The sequence below is a fragment of the Lynx rufus genome, unplaced genomic scaffold, assembly GCF_022079265.1.
Source record: "Lynx rufus isolate CCGP_SWC_20201006 ecotype Redwood Valley unplaced genomic scaffold, mLynRuf1.p SCAF_13, whole genome shotgun sequence".
In the NCBI taxonomy this organism is placed as follows: domain Eukaryota; kingdom Metazoa; phylum Chordata; class Mammalia; order Carnivora; family Felidae; genus Lynx; species Lynx rufus.
In genome coordinates, this window is record NW_025814827.1 from 59,255,678 (window position 1) to 59,279,074 (window position 23,397).

The 23,397-nt window shown below is 36.0% G+C and overlaps 1 pseudogene; it reads left to right on the plus strand.

Annotated features, from left to right (window-relative positions):
- LOC124508316 (retinol dehydrogenase 14-like) overlaps window positions 1–15,110 on the plus strand; it is a 75,539-nt pseudogene extending 60,429 nt beyond the window's left edge.
- Window positions 15,111–23,397: the final 8,287 nt, after the last annotated feature.

Genomic DNA, 23,397 nt, shown 5'->3' on the forward strand with positions numbered 1-23,397 from the left:
CTAAAGACAAAAAAGGATTTAAAAATTTCAGGTTAGCAAAAATGACTCTTCAGTTTGGCCACATATCAGTATATATAAGCACATAATTCTTTGTCCCAAGGTATTTTCTCTTAATTTATTCTATTTATATGACCTACAATAAAGTTGAGTGCAAGCAGATAAGCAAATATATGATTTGCATTTGTGTACAATAAAATGTCAACAATTTAGAATCAACTAAATTAGACTCCCATAAGTTAACCAGGTTGGGACTGAAGTTTGGACCATCTTTCCAAAATAATTTACTAAGCAAATCAATAGTGCAAACACAATTACAAGACACTTTTTAAGCACATTATTATATTAATTCTTCGTGTGCCAATGATACTCCCAATGGCAAACTAGCCTTATTTATTTTTACAGTTAAGCACAGAACAACCTTCACCAGCACTTGTTAGTTCTCATGCCTGTGTGTTTTTAAATTACTCCATGTCTTAAGTGATTTGGGCCTCACAGACAAATCCTACACATGGTGCCTGTGTTTCCTCCCATCATTGTAGGTTTGCCCCCAAACACAACAGCAACATAAGAGCGCTAACGCCTGCTCCCATGGAAATCAGGTGGAAAACTCTGAGTCCAAAAGCAGAGGAAAAGAAGAAACTGGGAGAAGTAAGGAGTCAGACCCCAAAGCAGCCTGTCCTTCAGGAACAGCCATCCTGCACTGACCACCACCCCTCCCAAAGGCTCTCCTACTAAGCTGTGTGTTCATTTCCTGGACTGCCGTAACAAATTATTCCAAGCAAGGTGTCTTTAAACAAGAGAAACTTACTCTCTCACAGTTCTGTATGTCAGAAGCCCAAAATCAAGGCTTTCCAGGGCCACATTCTAGAGGAGAAAGCCCTTCCCTTGCCTCTTGCATATGTGCTGTGGCTCCTGGTGTTCTGTGGTTTGTGACAGCATAGCTCCAGGCCCTGCCTCTGTCTTCACGTGGCCTTCTTCTCTGTGTGTTAGCAGACTGCTTTGTAGCTGACAAAGCTCCCCCATTTGATAGTGATACTCAGTAAATGAGGTGCTAATATTTTCATTTTCCAGAAGAAGTAGCTGAATTCAGAGGGGGCTAAGATTACTTAGCTAGGTAGAAGGAGATTCGAATATTAATCAAACTCAGGTTCAAATCCTATGATATTCCTACCATACCAAGCTATTCCTCTCTTCTCTCACATATATACTGGCTAAAATATTTTCAAGACGTTTTTCCATGGTCAGTGAATTACCACTCATTACCAATATATGGAATATCAAGGATCTTCTTTTATCTAAAAGAACCAATATATTCCTGAAGTGGCTTTGGACAGGTTCTTCAGCTAACCCAGACAGTGGTTCTCAACCATAGATGCACATCAGAATCTCCTGGATGTGGGGCCAAGCCCTGTGTATGTTTAACCCAGTAATTCCGTCCAGATGCAGCCAGAGTTGAGAACCCTGGGATATGGGATTTTAGACCTTAGTTTACTATTTGATATATTGCACACACACATGCACACAATGACTTTTCATTGCTATGGTTTTCTAAAAGCAAAAGTAGCAATCCCAACAACATCTTTTGTACAAAAAGATAACATTTTTAACCAAACTATTGTGACAATAAAGACACTAGTACAATCCTGACTGTCAGATCTACTGCTGGTCATCAGGAGCCCTGGATACTACCCAGGACATTCTCTCTTCCATAGAGTGTCTAGGCTCTAGGGTCCAATTCTGCGATGAAGATGTCCAGTGCTCTGCTAGGGAGAAGACAGACAGATGTTTTTGTCCCTGATTCTAGCTATTTCATCACTTCTGTGAATGGGTTATTTTAGTAGTTTCTGTAAGCCTAAGGGCTTTTATTCACCATGTCTATAATTACAAATCAATCCAGTTGCCCAAAAAGCAAATGTTTGTAGTATTAGTTCTGAAGAAACATTTATCTGGTGCTCCTAATAAAACAACAGTTTAACTACAGTGAGCAGTGTTCAGAGACACCTGTCCAGTAGGCATAATATCAGTTTCACAGTGTGGGTTGTCAGTGTCCATCAAAGTTATGGTATCCCATGCCAGCAAAACATTATAGAGTAACTCAGCTATAAAGTATTTAGTCATTTAAAAAAAACAAAAGCAAAAAGCAAAAAACAAGAAGATCCTGCCATTTGCAAAAATGTGGGTGGACCTTGAGGGCATTATGCTAAGTGAAATAAGCCAGAGATAACAAATACATATGATCTCACTTATATGTGGGATCTAAAAAAGACAAAAATCATAGAAAAGGAGATTAGACTCATGGTTACAAAAGGTGGGGAATGGGGGAGGGGGGATTAATTGGAGGAAGGTGGTCAAAAGGTATAAATTTCCACTTATAAGATAAATAAGTACTAGGGATATAACGTACAGCATGGTGACTATTGCTAACACTGCTGTAGGCTACATGGGAACACTGTTAAGAGAGTAATTCCTAAGAATTCTCATCACAAGGAAAAAAATTTTTGCTTTTTTTACATTCTCTTTTTATTGTATCTGTATGAGGTGACGGGTGTTAACAAAACCTACTGTGATAACCATTTCACAATACGTGTAAATCAAACCATTATGCTGCACAGCTTAAACTTACACAGTGCTGTATGTCAGTTCTATGTCAATAAAACTGGAATTTTTTTTAAATTTTTTAAAAATAAGATAAAAAAAAAAGAATTTCACAAGAAGACAGGTGGCCTAAAGGCCAAGTGGTCTGCTCCTGAATAGATGGATAGGAGGACAGCTACAGCAGCATTTCTTGAACTGGAGTCCATACCCTCACATCTCACCCTCACTGAAAAATTATGTACAAAAAGCTGAATGTGAAATTCAGTTCAGTTTGTGTACATCAGAATTTTTCAGGGAACAATGTCTATGTAGATTTATCAGATTCTCAGAGGGGTTTGTCACTCCAAAAATGACTTGGAATCACTGTTATCAAAGAATACACAGTCTGTATGTTTTCCTATAAATTCCTTTTCTCTCAAATGAGATTTGACAGTCCTTTGTTCACTCACATGGCCTTATCCCCCAGTGTAGATCCTTGCATGACACAAGCTTTCAATAAATCTGAACAGGGTAAATGAAAGTTGAACAGGAGAGAGTGTTGTTCACATTGGCTAAAAGGACCTGGAAGTGATGCCTTCTCTGTGGCTTTAACAGTCACCTGGCCTGAGGATAGTTGAAGACCCTGCCAAAGAGGTCTTGAATAGAAGGGGAGTAAGAAAGCGTCCAAAGGCAAGGCCCAAACTCTCCCCGGAAGTTATTTGTAAGTATCTCCAGTACTTAGATAAATGAATGATCAAGGGCTCAAAGTTCCTCACCATACATCAAGATTACCATAATTTTAGTGGCATTTATATCGCTTGCCTACAGAAGTATGCCAGCCTATCAAATTATGTATGTGTGTTCGATGGCAATGGATGGCAATATTGATATACATTTTCCTCTTAAATGGACTGATCACTCATTTAGCTGTCATCTCGCATCTGCCACTGAAAACAGAGAAGACAAATTGAGTCTATTTTTCAAATTCGGCAGAGTTATTTATTTTGTTAGGCATAACATATTCATCTCTGCTAGTTTTCGTATGGCAGCAAGAGAGTCAAGCCATCCAGTTGTAAAACTAATTAACAGAAACAACCTTTGAATTACTAAACTGGCAGTCTCATGTTGCTGACAGATTATCACGGGAGTACTGAGTTGTAAAAATTATTATTAAAATAAATCCAGGTTTTCATTTTATTATAGGAAAGGGATTTCTAACCAAAAATTCTTTTTTAACTGAGGTAAAACTGGTATATAACATTTTATTAGTTTCAGGTGTACAACATAATAATTTGATACTTGCATGCATTACAAAGTGATCACCATAATAGTTACCATCCATCACCATTGACCCCCTTCACCCTTTTTTACCCATCCTTTAACCTCCTTCCCCTCTGATAACCAGCACCCCCCATTCTGTTCTCTGCATCTATGAGTTTTATTTTGTTTGGCCACTTGTTTTGTTTTTTAGATTTCACATACAAGTGAAATCATACAGTATTTGTCTTCGTCTGACATTTTCACTTACTTTAGTGCCCCCAAGGTCTATACGTGTTGTCGCAAATTTCAAGACTCCCTTCTTTTTTTGTGGCTTAGTACTCCATTGTACGTATATATAACATCTTCTTTATCCATTCATCCACTGATGGACACTTAGGTTGTATACATATCTTAATCAAAAATTCTTTGTTGTTATTTGGCAAGGTGAACTTGCAGTATTTTTCACTTTGTAGTTTTTCTCATGTGTCAAATAACATCAGAAAAGATGTCATTTTGGTGTTCTGCTCAGAAAAGAATAAACTCTGAATAAAAAGAAAGAAAATGATTAACTTCTAAATAACCTATACCTGTTCAAGAATATAGATACCTCCATGGTGATGTGACTGGGGAAATTTTCATACAGTTAAGATTTTAAAAATGAATCTAAAGATTATCCTTGAAACATGAATTCTCACCTTCTTTCATGATTTTTTTCCTCCACCTGTCTTCCTTCCAAATGAAAACTCTAGCTATTTAGGGTTCTTCTCTTTGCATCAGAAAGCAGTTTCTACAGGAGCACCATATTGATTTCTCCTTAAAGATCAGAATCCTCTGTTGCTCAAAAACCACTAAATATGTTTACCTCAGAAAATGGAGAATGGGGTCTATTTTGTCATCTCCATTTAAAAGCACTAAAGAGACAGACAAAACATGAACTCCCTGAAGACCACTTCAACATGTACTGCTCAGTCACGTGTATCTCTTTCAAAATGCTTTTTTTTTAGTGCCCCTTATTCTCTCCTTTCACAAAAAATGATTTTGTACAAAGCTATTATAAAGTGATTTGTTCATTGAAAAATTGCTTGAGGAACAGTACTTTATATATGCTAAGAAATAACCAGCCAAGTTACTCCACAGTCAGTTTCTAAAACACCTCCAGTCTACCAAGGGCAGAACTACAGGAAACTCAGTGAATATTATTTTTGGTACATTAATAAACATTGTAGAGCCATGTCCAGCCCAAGAATGATTCCTGGAAATTAAGTGTATAATTTTCTTGCCCTAAAGAAACACAATTCACAGAAAGCTCTGAGATAAACATGCATCATAAACACCGGGTCCCATACCACAATTGCACAATTCAACCCACCCACCTCACCCTAATGCCAGCCCTGTGTGAACCTGCCTTTATTTAACATACTGAAACTTTGTACATTGTAGTTTTCTGTGTTAATTTTGATTTTTAAAATATTGTCATCTGAGTAACTATGCTAGTGGTGACAGTAGCATAACATGCAGACTTGTTAAATCACTATGCTGTACGCCTGAAACTCATGTAACATTGTGCGTCAGCTATACTTCCATTATATACATATATAAATATAATAATATATTTAAATATAAAATAAATAATATATTTAAATAAAATTTATTTATTTATTTATTTATTTATTTATTTATTTATTTATTATTATCTTCATTACTGAGTTTTCTGGCCTGCCTTTAAGTCTTGCACTTAAGCAAGTACTGCACTCACCATGCCCCAACCATGACCTCTACAGGGTCAGCCCTGAATTTCTCTGCCAGAGTGAAGGATCATGTATAATGTGGATGGTTCTTTAAAATAAAGAATAACTTCAGGGTGCCTGGGTGCCACAGTCAATTAAGTGTTCGACTCTTGATCTCAGCTCAGGTCAGAATCTCACGGTTCTTGAGTTCGAGCCCACATAGGGCTGTGCGCTGATGGCACGGAGCCTGCATGAGATTCTGTCTCTCCTTCTCTCTGCTCCTCTTCCCAGCCTTGTACTTACTCTCTCTCAAAGTAAATTTAAAAACTTAAAAATAAATAAATAAAATAAAATATAGAATAACTTCTATTGTTTTTTCTTCCTACAACTGTACCAATACATATCCATTGTGTTTACTTAGGAAAAAAAAAGAAAAGAAAGTGAAAACATCCTTAGTCCCTCCACTTAGCAATAACCACTGTTAATAACCTGCTGTATATCTTTCTAGACTGATTTTTATGTTTATGTTAATATGATAGATGATATATAAAAACTGAATATTTAAAAGGCATGGTTATATAACAATTTTCCAGATTAGCCATGATTTAAAAGAAATGGCATCATTTCACTTTTTAAAAATTCACTAATATATTTATTTTTTTAAATACAGTCTCTCTGTGAATGTGGAGGATTTCAGTGTCTATGTACATCAGGCTTTCCTCAGCATTACAAGCAGCTTTCAATGAAACTTTTAAAAGTAAGAAGGAGTAGGCACCTAAGTTGTTACAATTAAAGTAAGACTCCTGTCCTCAAATGAAAGTATAATCAAATGGGAGATAATGTCATGTATCCGAATTCATAAATCAGAAACTGATGCAGTGCCCCAAGTAAATGCTACAAACAGCAAGTTCCAAGACTCATTTAAAAGCATAATGATAATCTCTCTCTCTCTTTCTTTCTCTCTCTCTTGCTGTCTATATCTAAATACATCTCTATTTATCCACTTATCTATCTATACACTTAATCCATAAGTGCTTAACTACAAGTGTTATCACTCTAATATTCCTAATCTAATATTCTAATATCTATCTAATCTAATCTATCTATCTAATATCTAATCTAATATTCTAATATCTAATATCTAATATCACTCTAATATTCTAATATCACTAATATTCCTATCACAGGGGCGCCTGGGTGGCGCAGTCTGTTAAGCGTCCGACTTCAGCCAGGTCACGATCTCGCGGTCCGTGAGTTCGAGCCCCGCGTCAGGCTCTGGGCTGATGGCTCAGAGCCTGGAGCCTGTTTCCGATTCTGTGTCTCCCTCTCTCTCTGCCCCTCCCCCATTCATGCTCTGTCTCTCTCTGTCGCAAAAATAAATAAACGTTGAAAAAAAAATTTTTAAATAAAAAAAATATTCCTATCACAAGCATAGTCAATAACATTATGAATTCTGGTATCAGAGAGCCCAGGTTTGACACCAAATGTGTACTTTTGGGAAAGTTACAAGAGTGCTTTAATCCTAAATGTTCACATCTGTTAAGTATCATAAAAATACCTATCTTTATGAGGTTGTTGCAAGAATTAAATAAAATAATCTTTATAAATGCTCACCATAATATGTACTATGAGTAGGCATTCTATGCACCTAAATTGTTATAATTGAAGTAAGACTTCTATCCTCAAAGGAAAGCATAAATGGGAGGAAAAGCCATATATTCAAATAATAGAAATGTAGTAATGTAATGTGATAAAAAAAATATATGGCTAAAAATAAGGGGAGTCAACCTTTGGCTCAGAATTTTAAATTCATGTTGTTAAATGGGCTTACTTTATAATCATTGTCTGTTTATGGAAGAATGCTTGAAGTATTAAGCAATATAATAGCCAAAAAGAAAATTAATACAGAAAAAAAAACACATAAAATGCCTTCTTAGCTACTTTAGCTTTCCTTTTTCAATTAATTTTCCAATACTGAGAAAAAATAAAATATAAAGAGTGAAATTATACCATATAGTATACCTATTTGGCAAAGGTAATACATAAAAATCAAAACACAATCAGGAAATTATGAACAAAGCTAAGTGTTATAATAAAATAAAATCAATAAAACATAATTGATGTTTACAACATGGATTCCATTTAGGCTTGTATCAGAATTAAGTTGAAACAGTATATACTCTATAAATATTTATTTATTTGACTCTCAGAAACCCTATAAATATCTATAATGAAGGTATATAGAACAGAAAGTGTTAATCCCTAATATGAAGTTTAAGTTACCACCAGAGAGTGCAATTAGGAAGAATTAAACTGCAACATTACAGAAGTTCCTCAAAAAAATAAAAATAGAACTATCATATGACCCAGCAATTCTACATGTGGGTATTTTCTGAAGAAAATAATAACACTAATTTGAAAAGATATATGCACCCCCATGTTCACTGTAGTATTATTTACAATAACCAAGATATGGAAGCAACCTAAGTGTCCACTGATGAATGAATCAATGAATGAATGAATGAAATGGTGGTATGTATGTGTGTGTGTGTGTGTGTGTGTGTGTGTGTGTATATATATATATATATGTATATATATACACATATACATATACATATATATATGTATATATATACACATATGCATATACATATATATATATGTATATATATAAATAGAAAGGAATATCAGTCAGCCATAAAAATAAAAAAGAAATCCTGCCATTTGTGATAACATGAATGGACCTTGGGAGCCTTATGCTAAGTGAAATAAGTCAGACAAAAAAAGAAAAATACCATGTGATCTCACTTATATGTGGAATCTAAAGAAAAACCAAAACCAAAACAAAACAAAACAAAAAGTGAGCTCACAGATATAGACCACAGACCAGTGGTGGGGATGGGGAGTGGACAAAACAGGTGAAGGGGGCCAAAAGTTATACATTTGCAGTTATAAAATGAATAAATCATGGGGATGTAAGGTATAGTATGGTGACCATACCTAACAATACCGTATTGCATATTTAAAAGTAGCTAGGAGACCGGATCTTAAATAGACTCATCACAAGAAGAAAAACTAATTATGTATGATGATGGATGTTAACTAGACTTCCTGTGTTGATCATTTTACAATATACACAAATATTAAGTCATTATGTTGTATACTTGAAACTGAAATAATTTTATGTCAATTATACTTGATTTAAAAAAAAATAAAAGAATCAAACTTAAATGATAAGACGTCATCTCTACCAACAACACCATCCAAGAGACTCTCAATCTCAGATTGACAGTTTCAAGTGCATCCAAAAGCCTAAGTATAAAGGTATAAATTCAAGGAAATGTGACAAAATTGTGATTCTAGCCATTTAACCTTATTAATTAAGTGGTGCCTTGCGTGAAGAAAGAGTGTGCTATCATAAAAGGACTGAACAGCGCATTATAAAAGGGGAAATTAGAGGAACAAAATTCTAACACCATTCAGAGAACACCTTGATTATCAAAGAAGAATGTTCTGTCTCTGTATTGGTTGGAGATCTATAATAAAGAAACATGGGTCAGATTAATGTAACTTCATGTCACTCATCATCAGCCTCATTTACCCAAATCCACTTATTATGGTGCCATCATGAATATAATGAGGTTTCCCAAGTACAGTTATGGCTTCCTCCTGCTAAGAGCTCCAGTGCCTTGGGGACCCTCAGGCTCTGCCTTCTACCCACCATTTTATTTTATTTAATGTTTATTTATTATTTTTGAGAGAGAGATAGAGACAGAGACAGAGTGTGAGAGGAGTATGGCAAAGAGAGAGGGAGACACAGAATCTGAAGCGGGCTTCAAGGCTCCAAGCTGTCAACACAGAGCCCGATGCAGGGCTTGAACTCACGAACTGTGAGATCATGAATGACTTCAGCCTAAGTTGGATGTTTTAACCAAATGAGCCACCCAGGTGCCCCATCTGCCTACCATTTTAAACATACCCTTTGCATTATATATCTCTGCTTTTAATTTCATTCCTTCAAACTATGTTTCTGCCACTCTTCCCAGACCCTCTATAATCATCTTTCCATTCAGTTTTATCTTGAGTTCCATTTTTCTTATTCCTTTTGTCCAAAAAATAACCCATATCTGAATTATCCAAAGTTGTATGATTTCATTACCTAATGATGCCCTTTGATTTGTGTAATATCCCAGCCATTTTTCAGAACTTGATAGATTGTAATGTACTGTCACTTTCAGAACATGTGGAATAATTATCTATAATGATGGCAGTTTTGTCCATCTCCAAATTGTTCTTATATGAGTAGTTCCAGACGAGATAAAATTCATGGAGATATCACTGAAGGAATCAAGGAGTCTCTTAGCATCTACATTGGATTTTGTCATAACAGAAAAGCAAGATAGTATTCAAAGACTATTAAATTGTGTCAAAAGGATACAAGCATCAAACTGAAGGGTCTAGCACTGGTGAAAGAAGAGATAATTTGAACATCCATGATAATAATAACTTCAATATTAAAACATCAAAGCTATTATTATGAATACATAATACTTAAAAAACCCACTTCTGTCCTTTAGGATGTACTAAGAAACGCGTCATTTTGTAAATGAGTAAAGAATCTACCTTTTATATACAGACTATACTCAGGATAACCAAGTTGATGAAAGGAGTTTACTCTTTTAGAATTATCCGAGCTAATAAATTAAGAAGGAATGACAAACTTCTGCCTCCAAACATAATAAAGTAAAAAGGATTTGATTTTCCCTTCTAACATAAACAAGCAGATTAACTATATAAAACGGTAATTTTTAGATATTAGACAATAGATAGTGAAGAGTAGTTATCTTTAAGAGTGAAGAAACAAATGAGGTTAGCCCTACCATTGCCCCCAGGTCACTGCCTAATTGTTCATGTCCTGCAGGGAGGGAGAACCCAGATAAAGCCCTACAGCCTTTATGAGTTGAAGAGATAGCAATCAGAGTCCAGAGAAGCCAAGGCAGTTACAGCTTCTGAGGCACAGTCATAGAGAAAGAAGCTACAGAGAGAGAGAAACTCAGAAATATACAGAGTGATCCAATTCCCTTGAATCTAAACACACACACACACACACACACACATATATGAACATACATACATACATACACACATATATATACATGAATAAGAAGATGAGGGTGGTAAAAGAACCAATGGAAAGTAACAAACCAAAATTCACTAGGGCCAGGAATTGTTTATATTCCCACCAGCCACAGTGCAAAGACCTCATAATACACTGGCATCAGATAAAATTCCCTTGAGGGTATCACATTAACTAGTGAGGTGAAAATAATCCTAGACTAAACACTGCTCTAGACCCATTCTAACCAACTTAAAATCAAGCCAAAGAAAGGCCAAATTGATTCTAAATAACTGCATGTCAGAAAAAAAAGTCCAACACTTCCTAAAGGGATGAAATAATATCTAGGACTCCAGAATGTAAAATTCACAATATTTAGCATCCAATCAAAAATTATGAGGCAAGCAAAGAAGCAGAAACATCTGAGCAATAACCAGGGGAAAAAAAAATCAACCAATTGAAATAGTCATAAATGACAGAAATGATGGAATTAACTGATAAAAGTCTTAAAACCCTTACTATAAATATATTCTAAATGTTCCAGAAGGTAGAGAGAAACATGCGTATTATGGAGACATAAATGTAAGATATAAAATACAGCCAAATAGAAATTTTAGAGATTACAAAAAAAATCTCTACAATAAAAACTACAGTGTAAGAGACTGATAATATATTAGATATTGCAGAAGAAAAGACTGGTAAACTTGAAAAGATAGAAATAGGAATTACCCAAAATAAATCACAGAGTACAAACAGACTGAAAATAAAATAACACAGCCAAAATGACATGTGGAGAAACATCAGGCATTCTAAAATTTATCTAACTGTAGTTCTAAAAGGAATAGGGCATCAGAAAAAAATATTTTAAAAAACATTATCTGGAAAATTTCCAAAATTGATTAAAACTATATATCATAGGGAAATAATTGTCCCTGGGTCTCTCACATTCCTACATTACAACCAGAGATGCTATCTTTGTTCTGAATTGTTTTGAAAGATGTTTGCATAGCAAACAACCTTAGAAGATAGACTGTCTCCCTCTGGACAAAAAGGTAGGTTTGCTTACAGTCTTAGAAGGTAGAGATATCATCACTCTCTAGTGCAAAGGAAAGGCATGCTTCCTGCTCATTATAAAGATTTGGGTTCTCTAAGCTTAGGAACCTTGTCTATAACACTACTCACTTGAACATTCAGATGTCTCCTGGACTGCATCACATCACCAGTGTGAGAACTGGACTAAGGAGAATGCTCATACTCTACCTAATACCTGTGCTGTGAATAATAAAGTACTCCTTGGAACTCTACTAGTTTGCAAGTTGGGTAAGGTCTCAAACCATTTCACATATGGTTTTGACATATATTCATAGATCCAAGCTGTTCAACATATTCTAGGAAAAAGAATCGTAAATCGTAAACCACACCAAAGAAGATCACACTCAAATTGCTCAAAGTCCGCAATAAAGAAAAAATATTAAATGTAGTCATAAAAAAGGCACATTGTATCCAGAGGAATATAGTTAATACTGACTGAAAATGTCCCATAAGAAACTCTAGAAGCCATAAATTAATAAAGTAATATTTTTAAAGTGCTGAAAGCAAAAAACAAAAAAAGCAAAAAACAACAAAACAAAACAAAAAACAGGAAAAATATCTTTCAAAAGGAAAGACAAAACAAACATTTCCAACAAACAAAAGTTGATGGGTTTCATTGCCAGCAGACATGCACTACAAGAAATATTAACAAAATTATTTAGGCTAAAGGAGAAGAATGCTATTTAGAAATTTAAACCTACAAAAAGAAATAAAGAGAATCTGAAATGCTAAGTATGTGAGCAAATATTTTCAAAATTTATTTGTCATTTTTAGTCACCTTAAAAGACAACTGACTCTTAAAAGCAAAGTTAATAACAACGTACTGTGGAGTTTACAGCATATGTAGAAGTAAAATGTAAGACAATAATAGTACGAGAGAGATGAGGGAGTAAATGGAAATATACTCTTGTGAGGTTCTTTATATTGAGGGCATAACAATATTTGAAGGTTGGCTATGCTAAGATAAAGATATACATTGTATACCCTAGATCAACCACAGGAAAAATAAACAAGCAGCATAACTGAGACAATGGTGAAGAAAAAAAGAATCATTTAAAATATTCAGTTCAAATGAGGGCATAAAAAGGGGGGAAATGAACAAAAACCAGATGGGACAAATAAAAAAATTACAAATTGGTAGATATATACTCATTGTATTAATAATTATATTAATTTTAAGTGGCCTAAACACTCTAATCAAAATGCAAAGATTGTCAGATTGCATGAAAATAGAAGTCAACTATATGTTGGTCATAAGAAATATACATTAGGGGTACCTGGGGGGCTCAGTTGGTTGAGCCTCTGACTCTTGATTTTGGTTCAGGTTACGATCTAAGGGTTGGTGGGATCGAGCCCCAAGTGAGGCTCTCCTTGATGACAGCAGAAGCCTGCTTGGGATTCTCTCTCTCCCTCTCTCTCTGCCCTTCCCCAACTCATATTCATTCTCTCTCTCTCTTTCTCTTTCTCTCTCTCTCTCTCTCTGAAAATAAATAAACAAAACAAAAAGAAATATAAAAAAGTTAAACATAGAAAATTTAAGGCCAAAGTATGAAAAAAGATGTATCAGGAAAACACTAGCATGGTTACATCAATATCAGAAAATTTCAACACAAGAAATATTCCCAACAACAATTATATGTCAACAAATCTGACAACCAAGAAGACATGGATAAATTCCTAGAAACATACAATGTACCAAGACTATCACATAAAGAAATAGAAAATCTGAATAGACCGATTACTAGTCAAGAGATTAAATCAGTGATCAAAAACATCTCAACAAAAAGAAAGCCAGGACAAGATGGATTCACTAATGAGTTCTACCAAACATTTAAAGAAAAACTAACACCAATCCTCAAACTTCCCAAAAAACAGAACCAGGGGGAATATTTCCAAACTCATTTTACGTGGTCAGAATTACTCTCATACCTGAGCCAGAGAAGGACACCACAAGAGAAGAAAATTTCAGGCCAATATCCCCGATAAACATAATCCAAAAATCTTCACCAGGTAAAAACAAACCCAGGTCCACAATACATTGAAAGAGGAAGTCCTGCTCTGGGACTGGTGCCCCCTCGGCCCAGTGGCTATAGTAGCAGCCCTCCTGGACACACTGGGTGGGGCCCAGTGTCCAGTGGCTGCACAGAGGCAAGGACTCTGACCTCATGCACTGGAAGGCTGTGCTGATCATGTGGCGAAATGCTGTGCCTAGGGGCATGGGTGATCGCGAGCAGCGGCAAACTTGCATCTACACCAGCAAGCCCAGGAAGCGGCAGGTCAACTCCACCAAGAGCTCTGCCAAACCAGGCTCCTAGCCGGTGCTGGCAAGGTCATGAGGCTTGGGAGATGGTGGTCAAGGAGCTGGACCTGGCCTGGCTGCACTCAGTGCATGTTTTCTGTCAGGGGATGCTCCAGGAAGAGCCTCGACTGGACGTCTTAAATCAACAATGCAGGGATCTTCCATTGCTCGTATATGAAGACCAAAGATGAGTTTGAGACACAGTTTGCAGTGAACCATCTGGGGCACTTCCTACTCACAAATCTTCTCCTTGGATTCCTCAAAAGGTCAGCTCCAAGAAGAATTGTGATAGTTTTTTCCAAACCTTATAAATATAGAGACATCAACTACGAAGACCTGAAATGTCAACAAAACTAAATAAAAACTTTGTTGGGGTGCCTGGGTGGCTCAAGTCAGTTAAGCATCAGTCAATTTCAGTTTCAGCCCAATCAGGCTCTCTGCCGTGATTGCAAAGCCCATTTGGGACCTCTGTCTCTTTCTCTCTGCCCCTCCCCTCTTTTCTCTCTCTCTCTCTCTCTCTCTCTCTCTCTCTGTCTCTCTGTCTCTCTGTCTCTCTCTCTCTCCCTCTCTCCCAAAAATGAACATTAAAAAAAAAAAAAAAAACTTTTCTTATAGTTGGAGCAAAGTGGCTAACTTTTTTTTTTTTTAGCCAGAGAACTAGCCCATGGTTTAGAAGGCACAGATATTACTGTCAACATATTACACCCTGGTATTTCACAGACTAATCTCAGTAGATACATATATATTCCACTGTTGGTCAAAACACTTTTGACTTTGGTGTCATGGGCTTTTTTCAAAACCCCAGTAGAAAGTGCCCAGACTTCAGCTTAATATTTAGCCTCTTCACCTGAGACAGAAGTTGTGTCCAGGAAAGTACTTTGGAAATTGTAAACAGGAAGAATTATTGCCCAAAGCTATGGATGTGTCTGTTACAGGAAAACTCTGGGATATCAGTGATGGTTGGCATATTAAAATAGGAGCAAGGAGTGAAAGAGAGCCATTTGTAAAACTGAATGCTCATTATATCTGTAATCAGAAATGATGTGGCTTGAGTACTTGCTATTTGAAAACACAATTTTGGTTTTATAGTAGTACTGCTGAGAGCTACGTAAGTTACTTAAAAGTTATTTTTTGGAGAACATAAAATTTTCAGAAAAGTTTTAAATATATAATAAGCATAATGGATAATATAATGAGCAATATAATTGTAATATACTTTATAAATTATAATTGAGCAAGCATGGACTACAAATATTAAAGAATCCAGTGACTTAAAGTAAACATCTTGAGAAGTTTTTCAAATATCTTTGGAGTTTCATGGCAAAAGTGTTAAATATTTTTATTGCGGTGCCAGTTTTTGTGTGAAAATAGTATGCCTGTTTTGTGCACAATTCTTACTTAGAATAAGTTTAAGAATGCAAGCCACCAACAGAGTAAAAGCATCCTACACCAAGAAGGATTTGTTCCAGGGATGCAAGGATGGTACAACATTTGAAAATCAACCAATGTGATGCACCACATTAACACAATGAAGGATAAAAATCATGAGGATCTCAACAGATGTGGGAAAAGCATGTGACAAAATTCAAGAGCCATTTATGATAAAAACTCTCAATAAAGTGGGTATAAAGGGAACATACCTCAACATAATAAAGGCCATACATGACAAGTCTACAGCTAAATCATACTCAATGGTGAAAAACCAAAAGCTTTTCCTCTCTGACCAGGAACAAGACAAAAATGCCCACTCTCCCCACTTTTATTCAACATGGTATTGGAAGTCCTAGCCACGGCAATTAAGCAGAAAAATAAATAAAAGGCACCCAAATTGAAAAGGAAGATGAAAAGTGTCACTCTTTGAAGATGGCATGATATTATGTATAGAAAAGCCTAAAGACCACCAAAAAAAACTGTTAGAACTAATAAATTTAGCAAAGTTTTAGGGTACAAGGTAAAATACAAAAACCCGTTGCATTTCTGTACAATACTAATGGATTGACCTATATGTGAAGCAAATGGGATTTTCAACATTGCTGGTGAATATGCAAAATGCTGCATTCACTTAGAAAAGATCTGTAAGTTTCTTACAAAGTTATACATATGCTAACCGTAAAATTCAGGAATCCCACTAATGTGCATTTACATTTACCCAAGAGAAATAAAAACATGTTAATGATAAACACTTCCTTAGGTTTTTTTTAGAACTAATAATCTGTCGCTCCTCTTTCATATTAAAATAGGAAGGGGTTTTTAGACATACATATTTCAGTACTTAAAAAAATGAAATTGGGGCGCCTGGGTGGCTCAGTCGGTTGGGCGTCCGACTTCGGCTCAGGTCCTGATCTCGCGGTCCGTGAGTTCGAGCCCCGCATCAGGCTCTGTGCTGACAGCTCAGAGCCTGGAGCCTGTTTCAGATTCTGTGTCTCTCTCTCTCTCTCTCTGACCTTCCCCCATTCATGCTCTGTCTCTCTCTGTCTCAATAATGAATAAATGTTAAAAAAAAATGAAAAAAAAAAGAAATTAATTTATGTCTGGAATTTGCTTCAAAATAACCCAGGATGGGTAAAACAAACTCACCCACGGGTTTAATACGGTTTTAATTGGATGAGATGTATATGGGGGTTCATTATAGAATTCTTTCTACCTTTCTATGTGGTTTTTGAAAGAAAAAAAAAGTCCAAGAGAGAAATTCATAAATTACTTCCTCTTTAATTTAGAAACCAAAATAATGCCAATTTAAATGTCCTTGATCTTTGAGTAGCAAGTGCCAAGGATTATAAATGTTAAGGGAGTATTACTATTAGTTTGGAGCAGTTGAATTCCCCTCCTCAACTTCTTGAAATGGGGAGTAGGCTCTGTAAATGTCACTCAGGCTCAAAGATCTGAGAAACTATATTCATTCACCTCTACATTTTATCTTTATTCCAAAATTTTGACAGTCACATTAGTGGAGAATATACTTCTGATGTTAAGGCAAGTATAATTTTTTTGCAGGATAACAACACATTCTCTATGGACTGTCTAATGTAAACTGATTCTAGTCGGCATAACTATTTCATCAGAAAGTAGAAGTACAGGGGCACCTGGGTGGCTCAGTCAGTTAAGCGTCTGACTTCGGCTCAGGTCATGATCTTGTGGTTCATGACTTCAAGCCCCGTGTTGGGCTTTGTGCTGACAGCTCAGAGCTTGGATCCTGCTTTGGATTCTGTGTCTCCCTTTCTCTCTGTTCCTTCCCCACCCACACACTGTCTCTCTCTCTCTCTCAAAAATAAAGAATTAAAAAAAAATTTTTTTAAGAAAGTAGAAGTCCAGTTTAGTACACTTAAAATTCAAATCGTAAAGACACCAGCTCAAAAGGACCCAGAACTCATGATTATAATTGTACCAAAATAGGCAGGAGCAGCTACAAACATAGGAGTCCATCCAATGCAGTTTTTCATACAACAATGAGTTTCAAATCAGCTGGATTTAGAACACACAATCATTAAGTTGGTGCACTATTCTGTACACAAGTACCAAGAACCCTAGAAGTCGCTTTCAGGAGAATCTCAACTAAAGTTGAAAAAACTCATTTGTAGGTGGCAGCAGACATTTGCTCATGGTCTAAAAGATGAGGATGACATATTGTAGCACCTGTCATACTGAAGAGTCTAGAACAAACTACTCTAAAGGCAGTACTAGTAAATAAAAATTCTTATTACCAATTAATATTTTTAACTAGTGCTCCCAGGACACTTCATTTTAATCATTTTATAGCTAAGCTGTTTAAATTCTACAAAAATTTAGACATACTAACCACTGCTTCCTTTTTTATTGCTTTTTTTAGCCATAGCAGTAACTGGGTTTTTTTTACTGTGCTTATTTCGCTTCATATTTTTTAGCTTTTTATTCAATTTCCAGTTAGTTAACTCATAGTATAATATTAGTTTCAGGTGTACAATTTAGTGATTCAATACCTCCAGACAACACCCAGAGCTCATGACAAGTGCACTCCTTGATCCCCATCACCTGTTTAACTCATCTCCCCACTCACATGCCTTCAGATAACCATCAGTTTGTTCTCTATAGTTAAGAGTCTGTTTCTTGGTTTGCCTCTCTCTCTCTTTTTTCCCCTTTGCTCATTTTTTTTTTGTTTCTTAAATTCCACATATGAGGGATATCATATGTATTTGCTTTTCTCTTACTTCACTTAGCACAATACTCTCTAGCTCCATCCACATCACTGCAAATGGCAAGATTTCATTCTTTTGATGGCTGAGTAATATTCTATTGTGTGTGTGTTTGTGTGTGTTTGCGTGTGCGCCATATCTTCTTTATCCATTCATCAGCTGATGGACATTTGGACTCTTTCCATTATTTGGCTATTATTGATAATGCCATTATGAACATCAAGATGCATGCATCCCTTTAAATTAGTATTTTTATATCCTTTGGGTAAATACCTAGTGGTACAATTGCTGGATCATGATGTAGTACTATTTTTAATTTTTTGAGGAACCTCTATACTGTTTTCCAGAGTGGCTGCACCAGTTTGCATTCCCACCAACAGTGTAAGAGGGTTCCCCTTTCTCCACAACCTCACCAACATCTCGTTTCCTGTGTTGCTAATTTTAGCCATTCTGACAGGTGTGAGATGATATTTCATTGTAGTTTTGATGTGTATGGCCCTGATAATGAGGGATGTTGAGCATCTTTTCAGATGTCTGTTGGACATCTGTATATCTTCTTTGGAAAAATATCTTTTCATATCTCTTCCCATTTTTTACTGGATTATTTGTTTCTGGCTGTTGAGTTTGGTAAGTTCTTTTTAGATTTTGGAAACTAACCCTTCATATGTCATTTGCAAATATCTTCTCCTTTCTGTAGTTACCTTTAAGTTTTGTAGCTTATTTCCTTCACTGTGCAGAAGCTTTTTATTTGCTGAAGTCCCAATAGTTTATTTTTTTGTTTCCCTTGCCTCAGGAGACATATCTAATAAGAAGCTACTTCACGGGGCGCCTGGGTGGTGCAGTTGGTTAAGCGTCCGACTTCAGCCAGGTCACGATCTCGCGCTCCGTGAGTTCGAGTCCCGCGTCAGGCTCTGGGCTGATGGCTCAGAGCCTGGAGCCTGTTTCCGATTCTGTGTCTCCCTCTCTCTCTGCCCCTCCCCCGTTCATGCTCTGTCTCTCTCTGTCCCAAAAATAAATAAACGTTGAAAAAATTTTTTTAAAAAAAAGAAGCTACTTCAACTGATGTCAAAGAAGTTAGGATTCTAGGATTTTAATGGTTTTCCTCTAAGATTTTACTAGTTCCCTGTCTCATATTTAGGTCTTTAATTCATTTTGAACTTATTTTTGTGTATGGTATAAGAAAGTGGTCTGGTTTGTTTCCATGTTGCTTCAAGTTTTCCCAAAGCTGTTTGTTGGAGAGACTCTTTTTTCCCATTGGATATTCTTTCCTGCTGTGTCAAAGATTAGTTGATAATATAGTTGTGGGTCAATTTCTGGGTTTTCTATTCTGTTCCATTGTTCTATGAGTCTGTTTTTTTATGCCAGTACCATACTGTGTTGATGATTACAGCTTTGTAATATAACTTGAAGTCCAGAATTATGATGCCTCCAGCTTTTTTTTTTTCAAGGTTGCTGTGGCTATAAGGGTTTTTTTTCTGATTCCACACAAATTTTAGGATTGTTTGTTCTAGCTCTGTGAAAAATGCTGTTGGTATTTTAATAGGGATTGCATTTAATATATAGATTGTTTTGGGTAGTATAGACATTTTAATAATATTTGTTCTTCCAATCCATAAGCATGAATGTTTTTCCATTTTTTTGTGTGTCATCTTCAGTTTCTTTCATCATTTTATAGTTTTCAAAATACAGGTCTTTCACCTTTTTAGATTTATTCCTGGGTATCTTATGGGTTTGATGTAATTAAATGGGATTGCTTCCTTGATTTTTCTTTCTGCTGCTTCATTATTGGTGTATAGAAATGTAACAGATTTCTGTATGTTAGTTTTTTTGAAAATTTACTAAATTCATGCATCAGTTCTACCAATTTTTTGGTGGAGTCTTTCCTTTTTTAAATTGTTTAATGCATGTAAATGCATACAAACCCCATGCAAGGTGTGGCAGGTACTCTTCTGCAAGTTGGTAGACACTGAAACTTCATTACCTATTTTGTAGACAGTACATTAGACATAAAAGATACCTCAGTAATTATCTCCCTAATGAAAGGGGGGGGGGGGAAATGGCACTAGTTGTTTCCCTTAAAAAACTAAAACTAATGTGTACTTTCATGAAATGTATTGCATGATTTGAAATAATAGCCTCTCCTTGGGTAGGACTAAGAGTTTATATTGTCCAAGTACCAACTTGCTAGAAAAATTAAAGGCTGAGGCTCTAAAACAAGGTTAGGACTTAAAAATTGGATAGTCAGTACTTAAAATACAGTATTTCACTACCTAATAAATTCTCAGTTGCGAGGACTGTTTACCCAGTTCATTGATTAATCATGGAGGCCTTCTGTCCCTGTTCTTCTATTTCATTATCCACAAGAATCTTTAATGAACAAAGAAGTAAAAAGAAATGAAACAGTCATCACCAGGTGAAGGTCATAGGTTAATGCTGGAGGATACAGAATTAATGGGGCCTATTAAGGACTAAAAATTTCCTGTCCTTGGATTTGTTACCCATGTTTTCCCTGACCACAATATCATGGACAATTGAGAATTGCTTACGTAAAAAAAAAAAAAAAAAAAAAGGAAAACTTAACCAAAAATTTATCTGAGCCAACACAGGATACAATATTTTTAAATTATACTCTAATTTTTTTTAAGAACCAAAACCCCTGACCAGACATTTCTTTTTTTTTTTTAATTTACATCCAAATTAGTTAGCATATAATGAAACAATGATTTCAGAAGTAGATTCCTTAGCACCCCTTACCCATTTAGCCCATCCCCCCTCCCACAACCCCTCCAGCAACCCTCAGTTTGTTCTCCATATTTATGAATCTCTTCTGTTTTGTCCCCATCCCTGTTTTTATATTATTTTTGTTTCCCTTCCCTTATGTTCATCTGTTTTGTCTCTTAAAGTCCTCATATGGGTGAAGTCATATATTTGTCTTTCTCTGAAGTCATATGATTTTTGTCTTTCTCTAATTTCACTTAGCATAATACCCTCCAGTTCCATCCACATCGTTGCAAATGGCAAGATTTCATTCTTTTTGATTGCCGAGTAATAATCCATTGTATATATATACCACATCTTCTTTATCCATTCATCCATCGATGGACATTTGGGCTCTTTCCATACTTTGGCTATTGTTGATAGTGCTGCTATAAACATGGGGTGGGGGGCATGTGTCCCTTCGAAACAGCACACCTGTATCCCGTGGATAAATGCCTAGCAGTGGAATTGTTGGGTCATAGGGTAGTTCTATTTTTAGTTTTTTGAGGAATCCCCAAACTGTTTTCCAGAGTGGCTGCACCAGCTTGCATTCCCACTGACCAGACACTTCTGCTAATGATAAGCCTTTACTCTCCTGTGATTTTGTTTGTTGTAGAACTCATAACCTGCCATTTCCTTTAGTTAGAAGAAAACAGCTGAGGATGCATGGCAGCATCTACTGTGAGCACCACATTTTCCTCTCCCACCATGGTTGACCACATTCCAGTTAGAAAAGCTCTTTCCAGTCCTATTATGTTCAACAAGCATAATAGGGGTAAGTTTGTTCTTCTGGCAAAACATTCAAGATATATTGTCTTTTACTTTAACCTTGTCTGCTGTCTGCCATCCTTAAAGGCAAAACACCTGGACAGCTGCATGTACCCTCTACATTCTGCATCTTATAGCACCTGACCTTTTCTATGCAACTCTTCAGGCTGCCAGATGACCTTTAATATTCAGTAAATTTTCCCCTATTTTGAAAGTTTATGCTGGCTTCTTTTCTGGCACCTTCACTTTGGCATAGCTAATGTAGAAATGTGTACATTTTGTGTGAATGCCCTTGCAATCCAGCTGGTAAAAATATATATATATCAGTTTATAAATAAAACTTCTGCTAGTTTTCATTTTCCTTTGTGTGAAATTTTCTCTAGGAGGAGGTAGTTGAGTCTAGCTGAGTAAAAACCCAAGAACAAAATGTACACAGTTCTCTGTTCTAATGAAAGTATTTTAAATGGGTAATAAGGCATGAGAAGAGAAAAAATATATATAACACAGGTCACTGAACCAAATGATCAAGTAAGGAGTTCTCTCCAAATAGTCAACACCCAGCATGCACTTATGGGGTTGTCAGGCAACGGGGATTTCAGCTTAAACAAGTTTAAGTTCAGTGAAACCGTATGAAACTCAAAGCTGTAACAATGTCAATTCTACCATGAAGAAAATAACATTTTTACAAGACTGAAGTTCTTGTTCAGCTAAGTTGTAGTCAGTGTCTCAAATTCCTGGTTGCTTTCATAACCTAAAAAATAAATAGGAATTATAACTGAAAATTTTTAAAAGATGTGTACTTTAAACATACTGGATTTGAAATTATGCCTCTGTTGAGTATGCCTTGAATTTATAGATGAATTCATCCTTGATTTCGTGGCCCAGTCTACAACTATACCATCAGTCACAGATTATCTTATCCGATCATTTGGACTGTTACTCTTTTTCTGTATTAGAGAATCCCAATTATCCTTTAAATATTATTTATTTCTTCCAGGATAGCGAAGTGTTAGAGACTGGACATCCTGAAGACTGGGGTAGCACAGACCATTTGTGGCCAACAAGGTAAAGCCTTTTGAATGTGAATGGCCTATAATTTTCCAGTAACTTTTCACTGACTCAAAGGAACAAAGCAAAATTTCACCAAAATAGTTGACCCAAAGCACGAAGAAATATCTGGGTTTCTGAAATTATTAGCCACAGCACGATCAATAGTTTCTCATCTCGTGTCTTCCCTCTTTTCTTGGGGTCCTAACTAGACTACCATCTACGCTCCCTATTCTAGTATCATCTAAACTTCCATCACTCATTGACATTCCTGTCACTCATTATTACCAATCTCCTAGGAACCCAATTTGGTTTGAGCATTCTCCCTAACCAGACCTTCCAAGCTGTCTCTATCACATCAAATGATATCATACCACATCATATCATATCTGTCATATCAAGTGTATGTGGCATCATTCTCCAGAACAGAGAGAACAAAAAGCCCTAAATGACTAGAAAACCAATTTAAAAGGCCTCATCTGGGTTGACTCTCTCACTCTGATTGTCCAATTACGAAATAATTCCTGTTCAACTGATACACAGAGTAACCCCTTCCTTTTAAGGAATGCAATAAAAATAATTTCTAGT